The following is a 14,189-nucleotide window of genomic DNA, read 5'->3' on the forward strand; positions in this document are numbered from 1 at the left end:
TGCTCCTGACAGGTGATGGAGGCTTACCTTCAACATGAAGTACACCTCTTAGATTTTCCTTTAAATAAATATTGGTTCCTTACTTTTGTCCAATTATATAGTGTGACAGAATTAAACCATAAAGTAAATAATTAGAAATTACTGTTGATACCTTATGGACATTGATTGGATTTGTAGCAAATTCCTCTCTACTCTATTTTAGTGGGGGTGTTAGCTCATTTATTTTAAACTGTGCAATAACAACCACAATGTGCCCTTCTTCTGGGTCTATATTTATCACCTTGGGACCACTCTCTATGGGCTGGTTATTGGCTGATGTGGGCAACATCAGCGAACTCTTCGAAGCATAACGACACACAGAATGTTTAGTGGCACAGTGCAAGAAGCAACTAATCTAACGGCAGCCCCCAGGACGTGCACCAATTTACATTTCAGAGTGCCGCTACTTATGGGTGAATCACTTTTCCGCAGTCCACTCCATTCCCCGAAGGTAGAAGAGGTATCACTCCTTTCGGAAAAAATAACTTTCAAAAGATAGTATTTGTGAAATGCATGTGTACAAATGTTAGATGCATATTCACATAATCACGAAGCCTCAACTTACATATTGGGAAAATACCCATTTCATTTTTGGGTCTAGTTGAGTCAGATTATATTGTATGAACCATCGTCCTCTATACTTTGTATATGCACTTATGTCACTTATAGAAGGCCACAAGGGATTATTCTGACAAGATAACAAAAAGTAAGTGCGGGTTGTACATTTGTTGTTTATATGCCACAAGATATATTGGGGTAGATTTTTCAACTTTCCATCTGGGCATGAAACTGGCATTGTAAATCAGTCGCTCAATATCGATACCACCTGATTTTCACTTCCACAAGGGAAATGAAAATTGGGCATTTTCTATAACACATGGCCAATCCTCATCGCCCCTTTACATCTAGGAGGCAAGCTGAACATCTAACCCCCTAGTGTCAAGCTTTCAATTGTAAACTAAATATTTGCAGACTTATTGTTTTAAATCTATATTTCCCAACTGCTTTAGTGGGTCATGATGCTACATGGTTTGGCCCTGAATTATGGACGAGGCAAATGCTAGGTTTGATTCCCTGATTTGCCTGAATTGCTAATCTAACCTGGGATGTGACAGCATGGCCTCAGCACCCCTGGAAGGATAAAAGACCTTGGGCAGGGTTTTCCCCACAGGCCTCAGGACCATCACGTCAGGGTCAAATTGGGGCACTGTGGGGGAAATAGACACATGGCTGTGATTTTCCCCAAATTGGCCAATTATTGGCCAGATAGTGGACCCGCTGTCCAATTAAAGATGGCGGGCAGCCTCCTGAAGCAGAATGGCCCAAAGAAGACCCCGCAGGATTGAAGAAGCAGCATTCTGCCTTTTCATGTAAAGAGAGAAGGCGCTTCCATTTTAAGGTGCCCTCTCTCCAACTTTTTAAAGTTTTAAATAAAAAATACAAGCATCTGTGCCACCATTGTGGAGGGGAAATGCCTCCACGGGGAAGCCTGTGGCTGCAGCTGATACCAGGAAGGCAGGGAGGGCTTCAAAGCCTGCCCGGAGCACTGGTCCCCCTGGTCTACTGCTGGGAGGCTGCCTCTGGGTAGCTACACTGTTCCCCAACCCCTCCGGGTGCACTGGAGGCCCAGGAGAAAATGTCAGTCGGCCTCTGACAATCGGCCTTGATAGGCCTTTAAAGAGCCCTGCCGCATCCACCCACACCCCCACACCCCCCAAATCCTTCCTCCAGGAAAATGGCCTGGGGGGAGGTGGAATGGTGCAGGGACATTGGCACGTCAGCCAGTAACATGAAATTCCGTGCATGCCAGCCTTCATGTTTGCCCCCATTGGGGCTTAAAAATTCAACCCCTTGTTGAATACATGTTCAGTGGGAACATCAGACAGCTGATAGCAGTGTTGACAATAATTGCTTTATGCATTCATATGATATTCCTCTGTCCGCTATTTTAGTGGCAGCATTGATTCATTCATAAAAACACATGTAGGCCTCTGCTAAAACATCAGAGGAATCTCTCGGGATATGTTACACATTTGTTCATTATTATTACCATCCAGTGGCCTCTGCAATCAAATAACTTTACCATCGAGGCTCATATAGGATGATCAGCCATTTAGGAATGGACAGGAGCAGGTGCTGCCAGCTGTGCAACTGTACCCATGTTTCAGGAGGGATGGCAAAATAATTCCAAGACAATTAAACAGACGTGAAATAATTGGAATTTAGATGACACGCTCTCTGGTAGGAAAGAGTGGATATTCTATTCCTAGTGAGGAAAATTGAGTATTATGGGATCGCTGCTGTGTGAATATGAACAGAGATATTGGGATGAATTTTACCAGCCCCTTGACACCGTGGGTCGATGCGGAGGGGCCCATAAAATTCTACGGGGAGAGTTTAGCCTCAACCCCCAACGTCGAGAAGGGCCCGCCACCCATTACCGGCGACAAGGAGACCTCAGTGCAGCACCCCTGCTGCTTGGCAGCGGGGCCTTCATCTAAATATTTAAATCAACAAGAATAAGATGTAAATTAACTCGTTGGAGTACTGTGTACAGTTCTGGTCACCACACTATAGGAAGGATGTGATTGCACTGGAGAGGGTGCAGAGGAGATTCATTAGGATGTTGCCTGGGCTGGAGCATTTCAGCTATGAAGAAAGATTGGATAGGCTGGGGTTGTTTTCCTTAGAGCAGAGAGGCTGAGGGGGGACCATATTGAGGTATACAGAATTATGAAGTGCATTGATAGGGTAGATGGGAGGTGGAGCTGTCAATAACCAGGGGGCATAGATTTAAGGAAAGGGGCAGGAGGTTTAGAGGGGATTTGAGGAAAAAAAATTTCACCCAGAGGGTGGTTGGAATCTGGAACACACTGCCTGAAGAGGTGGTAGAGGCAGGAACCCTCACAACATTTAACAAGTATTTAGATGGGCACTTGAAATGCCAAAGCATACAAGGCTACGGGCCAAGTGCTGGAAAATGGGATTAGAATAGATAGGTGCTTGATGGCTGGCACAAACGCGATGGGCCGAAGGACCTTTTCTGTGCTGTATGACTCTATGACCTGCAGGCAGCGGCTGTCCCATGCTGATTCTACGGCCGCTGAACACACCTTGTGCGCCTTCAGAACTCCGTACGGAGTTCCGAGGCGAGAACCTGGTGGGGAGGGGGGAGGAATGACGTTTTCATGGCCGGAGGGGTCGGGGAGTAGGGAAAATAATTTTTATTGGCTGTGGGGATGGTGGTAAGGGGTTGAGGGTCAGAGGGAACAAATTTCGGCGGGGGGGGGGGGGAGGGGGGTGGAAGTTCAGGATATCAATAACAGTTTATTATGAGGGGAGAGGGAAATACATATATAAATTACCCATTGTGAGGGTGGGAGACGGGATTTAAATTTGAAATAAACTTTTATTTTTATTTCCCGGAGACTGGGACCTTTAAATATTAAAATGCTACTGATGAACTTGAAGCCCTTCTAAAATGGTGCCGGTGCCTGTGCGGTGGTACCAGACGCCGTTGCCGGGGACGCAGCGCCCGGTCCCTCTACGTCATCGGGGGCGGTTGCTCCGCCCCCTCTATTTAAATGAGCCCCCGCGCGTAATATCAAGGCAACTGAGTTCCAAGTGCACTGCCATGGCATGGCGAGTTCAAGGTGCGCTAATAAAATCAGGCCCATTAATTTTTAATGATCACAAAATGCAAATGGTGAATAATTCAGCAGCAGCAGTACACATCATAGCACCCAGACTTGGTTCAAATGTTCCATTTCCAAATATTGTTCCTTGTTAAATTAGATACTAACCAAAAAAATAGTGCGGTATTTAATGCTATTATTCAAAACAAGAACAGTTATACATGGCACAATGGAACCTTTTGTCAGTTAATCTCTCCTGCCTTCCACCCTACCACAGACCTCCCTTTTGTTCTTTTACCCACCCTCCCCTCTTTCGCTTGCTTAAAACCTATTAACTTTTACCAGTTCTGATGATAGGTCGTCGATCTGAAATGTTGAGCAGAATTTTATCAGCCCCTGGCATAGAAAATAGGAGCAGGAGTAGGCCATTCGGCCCTTCGAGCCTGCTCCGCCATTCATTATGATCATGGCTGATCATCCAACTCAGTAGCTTCTTCCCGCTTTCGCCCCATACCCTTTGATCCCTTTAGACCCAAGAGCTATATCTAACCCCTTCTTGAAAACATACAATGTTTTGGCCTCAACTGCTTTCTGTGGCAGCAAATTTCACAGGCTCACCACTCTCTGGGTGAAGAAATTTCTCCTTAGCTCAATCCTGAAAGGTTTACCCTGTATCCTTAGACTATGACCCCTGGTTCTGGACTCCCCCACCATCAGGAACATCCTTCCTGCATCTACCCTGTCAAGTCCTGTTAGAATTTTATAGGTTTCTATGAGATCCCCCCTCACTTCTCTGAACTCCAGCGACTATAATCCTAACCGACTCACAGTCCCACCATCCCAGTCTGGTAAACCTTCGCTGCACTCCCTCTGTAGCAAGAACATCCTTCCTCAGATAAGGAGACCAAAACTGCACACAATATTCCAGGTGTGGCCTCACCAAGGCCCCGTATAATTGCAACAAGACATCTCTGCTCCTGTACTCAAATCCTCTCACTATGAAGGCCAACATACCATTTGCCTTTTTTACTGCCTGTTGCACCTGCATGCTTACCTTCAGCGACTGGTGTACGAGAACACTCAGGTCTCGCTGCATAGTCCCCTCTCTCAGTTTGTAGCTGTTCAGATAATAATCTGCCTTCCTGTTTTTGCGACCAAAGTGGATAACCTCACATTTATCCACATTATACTGCATCTACCATACATTAGTCCACTCACTCAACTTGTCCAAATCACCCTGAAGCCTCTCTGCATCCTCCTCACAACGCATCCTCCCACCCAGTTTTGTGTCATCTGCAAATTTGGGTGGGGAAGGCGGCATCAGAGCTAGAGGCTCCTTGAGCAGGGAAGACAACCCCAACGATCTCCCTGGAGAGAATTCCCCTCTGCCCTCAGAATTTATTTTTAATCTTACCTGGCCAAATTCTTAAGGTCTCCTGCCTGCCTCAGCAGTGACCACCCCTCTCAGTGGCATTGCTGAGGCTTCAGAGCTGCCAGGCCTCTGATTGGCTCACAGCATGGAGAGCCCACCTGCCACCCTTAATTGGACAGCACACTCACAGGCAGCCAATTAGGAACTGCCTGTGGTAAATCACTGAGCTGGTCCCGCTGCCAGCAACTGCAGGCTTGGGACCCGCTTTTCATCCTGATGTCATCCCAAAGTCCACGGTAAAATTCAGGCCGTTATGTCTGTTTCTCTCTCCAAAGATGCTGCCAGACCTGCTGAGTACTTCCAGGAGTATCTGTTTTTATTTCAGATTTCCAGCATCCACAATAATTTGCTTTTGTACAGGGTTCAAGTATGGTTAGAAATATCTAATGACTCTTCTCTGACAGACCAGCCACTTCCCACTGACTGATCAGCAAAAATCAGTTTTGTTTCCTTTTTTCTTTTCACTTTATCTTTCCTTTCCTGAAGGTGGCATGTGTTCCTGTGCTGAGGTTCCATCCCTCAGCAGCCCTTTAGTACCTCACCCAAATGGCTAAACGTTCTGTTCGAGCCTGGACTCTAAGTATCAATAGGCTATAAAACTGGAGGGGCCATCATTGCCTGCCTACTTCTGTTTTCATACTATATTTATGCCTGTAGTCTTCCAGCAGCACTCACTTGTCAAGAATCAGAAGTGGCAACCATTGCCATATTTTTTCCCTTCTGCAACTAGGGCATACTGCGGTCAAGTAGAGCAGTCATCGCTATTTTGGGATCAAATCTAGGGATACACGCATATCTCTGGTCACGTTCCACACCATAAACTAATGAATGTTTGAATAAACAGGAACCATTTTGCCGTACGTAGAAAAAATTGCCATTTTGTGTCCAAGGGTGCAATTGTAAAATTACAAGCCTCTTCCATTTCAGGATTAATCCAATAGTCTGCTGAATTTAAAGAACTATACTGTTATAAGAACTGGAGGATTCATCGTTCCTCATAGATATTGAGAAAGATACAGGGGCATTAGTTAATCTGTAACACCCATAATTTCTGATTTTATGCAATTGTTTTTTATATGAGTAAAGCAGAGCAGTGAATTTTGCAAATGCTGCTACTTGCTTTTTTTCTGCACATAATAGAAAAATATCAGCTAAAAACAATGATTTCCTTAGCAATTACAATACAAACCATGAATAGAAACCCAAAAGTATTAACTAATGAAAATGGCCCAAGTACTTTTTGCAACCAGGTGAGAAAAGGGTTTCAGGGTCCCTCTCAGCCTTCACCTGATCTTACCATAACAGGGTTTAATTTTAAACACATTGTGTTTTTCGCTCCCTCCTGGTGAATACTTGTTTACCGCTTTCCAATTATAAGGCAAAGAAACCAGCACAAACACGTTTTCTTCGGTTTAAAGACGAAAAGTTGAAATTTATTAAACTTGAACTTAAACTCTATAATTCAGTTGACACCTACAGATACACGTCACGCCCACACTAGCATGTATACACGATAGACACATGCAAATCGAGACAGAAAAGAGCAGAAGAAAAATAAAGTGGAAAAATTTGAGGCAATATCTGAAGAGTGTTTGTTCTGGTTCTTTGAGCTCACTGTAGAGTCCTTGATTGTAGGTAGATCTTGCTTTTTGTTAGAGCCCAGTATTCTTCTTAAACCTTGTTCACTGTAGGAAACTTTTCTCTCTTGGGGTTCATGTGTCTTCAGTAGATTCAGAGGCTTGTGAGAAAGAGATGGGAGCAGACAGGAGAGATCTTCTCAGTCCAGGAACAAACAGTCTTTCTGAGTTCAAACTCTCTGTGGCCAGTTCAAAAGAAAATCCTGGAACAGCCAGTTCGTCGTGTGAACAGCTGATCTAACCAGTCCTGGCCCTCGTGGATTGTATCCTCCTTAGCAGGCCCTGGAATGCGCTTCCTCACCTTCGATGTCCTATAGCAAGTAAATGTTTTTTTCCAGCCACGACTGATCTGTTTAACAAGTCATTTCCTCGATCCAACAACTGTTAAAAATCAATGTTCATGACAAAATTGATAGGCAGGTGGGGGCCTAGCATGACACACTCAAAAGCAAATTATTCTTTTTATTGCATATAAGTAATGTAACTTTTATTCAAGACCATATTGCCTTTACAGACCATGTCACTTTAATCTATATGAACCTCAGTTGTCTTCCTTTTTTCTGGTACCTCGGTTCCCTTCCTATTTTCTATAACTGTTATTATTTACTTCGATTTAAAATGTATTGGGGACCAAGAGGATATGATATGCAACATGTCTATCGAAAATCACTTGTGTATTATTGGGTTCTAAGCAGGTTATCTGGTCATTATCTCATTGCTGTGTGTGGGACCTTTCTATTTGCAAACTGGCTAACACATTTCCCTACATTAAAGCAGTAACTACACTGCAACAAATATTTCATTGGTTTGTTAAGTTGCTGTGTAATATCTTGAAACCATGAAAGACACTATATAAATTGTTACAACTGAGGCAGGAGGAGTGTTTTTTCTAGTTCCACTTCTCCACAGATCACAATATATGTTTAAATGTTTACCCAGTTATCAAACATATACTCTACTCTTTATCCCCGAATAAAATACACCAACCAAGGTTTCTTTAATAAATAATAAAAATTATCAGTTTGTTATAAAACAAGACTTGTCCAGGAATGAAACAAAGCATTAACACACAGATTGAAATACAAAAGTTTCCTTTTTCACCCCACACACAAACTTACACACACACTGAAAAAAATAAAGAAATTCTCTCTGCAGAGCTCTGTTACAAAAAGAAAGACAAGAAAAGAATACTTTGGCCAACGACTTGCTAATTTGTGAAGAAAAAAGAGATGTAGAAGGGTGTCAATTGTTCCTTTAGGTCTGGCGTCCGGGTATAGGGTGACGGGTCATTGGGATCTTTCCTAGAGCAGTTCATTTTAGGCGGCTTCGAGGATTAATCTGCTAGGCCTTCCAGGAGCGTCTCAGGAGAAATGCTGCTTCAGTTTCTCTATTTCTTACGCTAGATTCTCAGGGCTTTTCAAAGAGATGAAAGGATGAGTCTGGTAGGTGTATCTCCACTGCTTTCAACAACAGCCACACCGCAACTGAACCAAAACAATACCTCAGAAGTGAAACCAAGCAGCAAGTCAGAACCTCCTGACCCTCATAAATCATGACATGTCACTTCTCTGTAAACATCTTCCTCAAGTCACCAAGGTTTCTGTTGTTTATTGAGCTGAAAGCATGTGATTTCCAGGAAAGGTTGTTTTCAAACAAGACCTCAAGTGTCCTTCTGACTTTTAAAAACAAAGTCTAACATCTATGGAATCTTCAACCTTCCAAAAAAACGAATCCTTTCCACAATTTAAATATGAATCAAAAAATATTTCACAAAAAACAAAAGCACTTTCATGACAAAATGCAAGTCCTTTACTTTACTTTTACGTTCACAGGCATATGGACCATATCTAAAAGGTGTCCAACATATGTCCTACGTTCTTTAATTTTAAAAACAAGCTCGTATTTTTTTTTAAAACTAAAATGCCACCGAGGCAAGAAGGTTTTGTATTCTGTTGTAAGCTCCATTTCAACTTTATTTCCAGCCAATTTATGTTTTATCTTTTATTTTTTTGGTCTCACAGCAGTTTCGAGCAGTCATTAAATATTCAGTTGTTGATGCCTCCAGCAGTGAGAAGGTGCCTAATCTGCACTAACTGTGTGGAGTCACTTACTGAGCGGATTGCTATCAACATCCGTTAAGTTGCTCCTTCCAACATTTCGCTCCTTGTGTAATAGCTCTTCAGTAGTGTTAATTGTTAGTAACAAGCAGGAAAAGTTGTGTTCTTTTTAGTTAAAGTAGAATTTATGCCTTGCAACTTCACAACAGTAGTTTACTTTTGAACAAAAATAGTCATACAACTACAACAATGTAAAGAAAATGAGTTTAAAGCTAATTGTAAGTCATTTTAACTGGAACGTAACTGTAAATTTGGAAAAAGAATAGAGAAAAACAGAAGAACCCACTCAATGCTTAACCAAATACCATCAAAAACTCAAACTGTTCCCAAAATGTATAACTGTTTGAGTTACTAAAGGTGAGACTCAAAGCTGCAACATTGGAATGTACTTTCAACAACACCAAATTCAGAATTGGAATAATTGGGCATCCCGAGAAGGATACTTCCTTCACCAATTGCTCTTCAGAGAGTGAGATGTCTCTTTTGAACATCACAAAGCTCTACTGAGCTGATGCACAGTTTTCCATAGTAAGTAGCTGCGCTGGTGCCAACTCATCCTGAAGCTGTAATTTAAAAACAATAAGCATTAGCACAGGTAGAAGAGCTAGGGGAAGACTCAGCCATACTATTGCACATAAATAAAAGCAAAATATTGGAGATGCTGGAAATCTGAAACAAAACAAAAAGTGCTGGAAATACTCAACAGGTCAGGTGGCGTCCAGTACTATTGCATTGTTGATTTTTGTACGACTCCTCTAGGCAATATCACAAGGCCTTTTTTTTTTGATACAAGATGTACTCGTTGAAAGAGCTCATTTCTGTGAATTAATAGACTAAATTGAAAGAGCCATTTTCAAGGTCAGTGTTGTTGCGTTCAACTAAGTTAATCCCATAAGTGTTCAGAAATAAATTGTTAAACTGTTTTCATAACATGGTTGCCTTAAGGCAAAAGATAAAACCCAATAATTGTGTTACAACTTTTTATAAGAGACCAATCTCTCCTGTTCTTTGTACCCATTAATGATTCAGTTCAATTGCTATTTGGTGTGCCAGTGTAAAGTGCCAAATAAAACATTTGAAAGTAACAGTGAGTAATTAGATTATGTGAGTATTCAGCTGCAATTGAAGTATTAAAGATGGCATAATTTTGATTTATCTTTGACCCATGATTTAAACATTAATGGTGAGGTACTTAATTTTATGTATACAAACATGTACAACATATCCCTAGTTATAACATTCTTTTTATATAGCTCTCAGAGACACTGCTTATTGCTGATCCATCTTACTCTCACATCCAATCTCAGTGCTTTCACCAGTGTACCATACTGCTTCTAACTAAAAATGTACAGGGAGTAAAATTTTTACAATGGAGGATGGATTTAGTGAGACTAGTTGAGAAAACACTTTCACTCACTGATGCTTTTGCTCTTCTGAGAACAGCAGGACGGTGGCAACCTATTCTTGTAGCAAATTTCAAATTGCAGAAAATGGATTTCTTGGTAAGGCTGAGGTAATCATACTGTCTTGGTTTGGCTGGTATTAAGGGTAATTTAATAAAGATGCAGTCAGGTGTTGCAAAGCACAGAGGGCACAGTTCTCTCGTTCAGATGGAATGGAGTCATTGCTTCCATCAGAGTACCAGGTCCAATTTTTTACTTTCACAGAAAATAACCTGCAAATACAACCGATAAATCAGCTCTAATAATCTTACTTCATTAAAGGAAGGCTGCCTATAAATTACTATTTCTTATATTAAAAACATTTATTGATATTCCTTTGCTATTTCAACAAGAGGTATTAACTCATTTACAATTACTAAATATTATTATGCTAATCTTCTTCTTTGGCCTCCTTATCTCGAGAGACAATGGATACGCGCCTGGAGGTGGTCAGTGGTGTGTGGAGCAGTGCCTGGAGTGGCTATAAAGGCCAATTCTAGAGTGACAGGCTCTTCCACAGGTGCTGCAGAAAAATTTGTTTGTCGGGGCTGTTACACAGTTGGCTCTCCCCTTGCGCTTCTGTCTTTTTTCCTGCCAACTGCTAAGTCTCTTCGACTCGCCACACTTTAGCCCCGCCTTTATGGCTGCCCGCCAGCTCTGGTGAACGCTGGCAACTGACTTCCACGACTTGTGATCAATGTCACAGGACTTCATGTCGCGTTTGCAGACGTCTTTAAAGCGGAGACGTGGACGGACGGTGGGTCTGATACCAGTGGCGAGCTCGCTGTACAATGTGTCTTTGGGGATCCTGCCATCTTCCATGCAGCTCACATGGCCAAGCCATCTCAAGCGCCGCTGACTCAGTAGTGTGTATAAGCTGGGGATGTTGGCCGCCTCGAGGACTTCTGTGTTGGAGATACGGTCCTGCCACCTGATGCCAAGTATTCTCTGGAGGCAGCGAAGATGGAATGAATTGAGACATCGCTCTTGGCTGACATACGTTGTCCAGGCCTCGCTGCCATAGAGCAAGGTACTGAGGACACAGGCCTGATACACTTGGACTTTTGTGTTCCGTGTCAGTGCGCCATTTTCCTACACTCTCTTGGCCAGTCTGGACATAGCAGTGGAAGCCTTTCCCATGCGCTTGTTGATTTCTGCATCTAGAGACAGGTTACTGGTGATAGTTGAGCCTAGGTAGGTGAACTCTTGAACCACTTCCAGAGCGTGGTCGCCAATATTGATGGATGGAGCATTTCTGACGTCCTGCCCCATGATGTTCGTTTTCTTGAGGCTGATGGTTAGGCCAAATTCATTGCAGGCAGCCGCAAACCTGTCGATGAGACTCTGCAGGCACTCTTCAGTGTGAGATGTTAAAGCAGCATCGTCAGCAAAGAGGAGTTCCCTGATATTATGCTAATATTGCACACATATTTCTTATGCATTATTTAAAAGCAAATTTAAGGCCTAAAGGTCAATTGTCTAGCATAGGTGTACATAGGTTGGAAAACCAATTTGTGATGTGGGATTTTGGGGGGTGGGAGAAATAATTCTGCATTGCAGGTCAATTTCACATTAATATTGTTAATTTGTTTACATCAGCTTCCATGCTGGATTTCGTGACTTTGGTTGACTCTGTTCCCAGTGGACAACTTAGCCAAATAAACTGGGTGCATGGCAACTCATCAGGCCTAGCCTGATTTGAGTTCATTCATAAAACGAGCTCACTTGTTTCTATTGACGCGTTGGGTTTCTTTGCGGGCAGGGGGGCATTTATCACCCTTTCCGTTGAACATCTTGTGTACTGTTTCTCCTCTCAGTGCATTTATGCGTTTTTGCTGGAGCTTTCAGTTTGCCAAATAACATTCTTCCAAAACGTTGGCAATTGGGGCTGCAATGCAAGTTGCAGCTAACAATATTGAGAGAATGGAAATCCCCTATGGCTATTCCTAATGTGTTGCATGAGTTGACTGAAGAGAGCCAATTCATGGAGCACATGACCAAAACAAAACATGCATTTATGTAATGCCTTTCATGACCTCAAAAGCGCTTTACAGCTAATTAATGACTTGTTGAAGTGTTACTACTGTTGTAATGTAGGAAACGCAGCAGCCAATATGCGTACAGCAGGCTCCCACAAACAGCAATGAGATAAAATGGCCAGATAATCCGTTTTTGTGATGTTGGTTCAATCAAGTTCGCTTCCATCAATGTTGAAGAGCACTTTTACAGGCTATGCCGCTACCACCTGGGTCTGTCAGATGAGACCTAGTTTTGCTCTGATGCTTCACTGCAGAGGCAGCAACTGAGCTGTGCTGTGCATTGTAAACTGCTTTACAGATAACTGCAAGCAGCAGGCGTTGTTCCATAGTTGTGAAGGTCACACTGCCATTAGCTTCCATGTAATGGGACTCTTCCAGGCTCCACAGGGGACATCATTCAGGTAAGCCAATCTGTGGTTCATTCTTTGTTTAACAGAGGACAACATCTTTTATCGCTTTTCCAATGAAAGGAGGCGCCAACTGAACAGGGCACAAGACTCTAAAGTTAAATATTGCGGATGCTGAAAATCTGAAATAAAATAGAAAATGCTGGAAATCCTCGGCAGATCAGGCAGAGTCTGACGAGAGAGAAACAAAGTGAATGGTTCAGGTCAATGAACTGGAAAAAGTTAGAGATAATAACAGGAGTCAAGCAAGTACAGAGGCAGGGAAAGGGAGGCGGGGAGGAAGGTACGAAAGGGAAGGTCTGTGATCGGGTGGAAGGCAGGATAGGTTAAATGACATAAGGGATGGTGGTGCAAGGCAAAAGAGGATGGTAACGGGATAAGTAATGAAACAAAAGATTGGTCTAGAGGAGATGTAAATGGGAGTAGGAGAATCATAACCAACAGCTGCTGTCCAAAAAAATGGGGCCAGTGATTATGATCTGAAATTTTTTAACTCAATGGTCAGTCCGGAAAGCTGTAAAGTGCTGAATTGAAAGATAAGGTGCTGTTCCTCAAGCTTACATTGAGCTTCATTGGAACAATGTAGGAGGCTAGGACAGAGAGGTTGGGAGTGGGCGAAGATTAAAATGACAGGTAACTGGAAACACAGGGTTGCGCTTGCAGACTAAAAGGAGATGTCTCACAAGGTGATCTGCACTTGGTTTGCCTGTGTACAGGAGACCACATCATGAGCAGTGAAGACAGTATAAAACACAGTATTCGACAGCACCTTCCAAACCCGCAACCTCTACTGCCTAGAAGGACAAGAGCAGCAGATCTATGGAACGCCACCATATGCAAGTTCCCCTCCACCCCCACACCACAACTCTATCACCATTCCTTCATAGTCGCTGGGTCAAAAACCTGGAACGCTCTCCCTAACAGCACTGCGGGTATACCTACACCACATGGACGGCAGTGGTTCAAGAAGACAGCTCACCACCACCTTCAAGGACAACTAGAGATGAGCAGCAAATGCCAGCCTTGCCAATGACACTCACATCCAATGAACGAATAAAAGAGAAACTACATTGAAAGAAGTACAAGTAAGTCACTGTTTCACCTGGAAGAGGTGTCGAGAGCCCTGGACAGAGGGAGGGGAGGAGGTAAAAGGCAAATGCTGCATCTTCTGAGCTTGCATGAGAAGGTGCTGTGGGAAGGGAAGGAGGTGATGGGGTGATAAGAGTGGACAGAGGGAAAGGTCCTATCGGCATGTTAAAAGGGGAGGGGTAGATGTGTTTGTGGTGGCATCACGCTGTGGGTGGGAGAAATGATGGAAGATGAATGTGGAGGCCTATCATGATTCTGGAGTGATTGGGGGGGGGTGGGGTTCATGTGGGGAGGTGGGTGGTGGTAGAACAAGTGAGAGCAAAACAGGAGATGGGACAAATACAGTCAAGGG

The sequence above is a fragment of the Heterodontus francisci genome, chromosome 33 (genome assembly GCF_036365525.1).
Source record: "Heterodontus francisci isolate sHetFra1 chromosome 33, sHetFra1.hap1, whole genome shotgun sequence".
NCBI lineage: Eukaryota > Metazoa > Chordata > Chondrichthyes > Heterodontiformes > Heterodontidae > Heterodontus > Heterodontus francisci.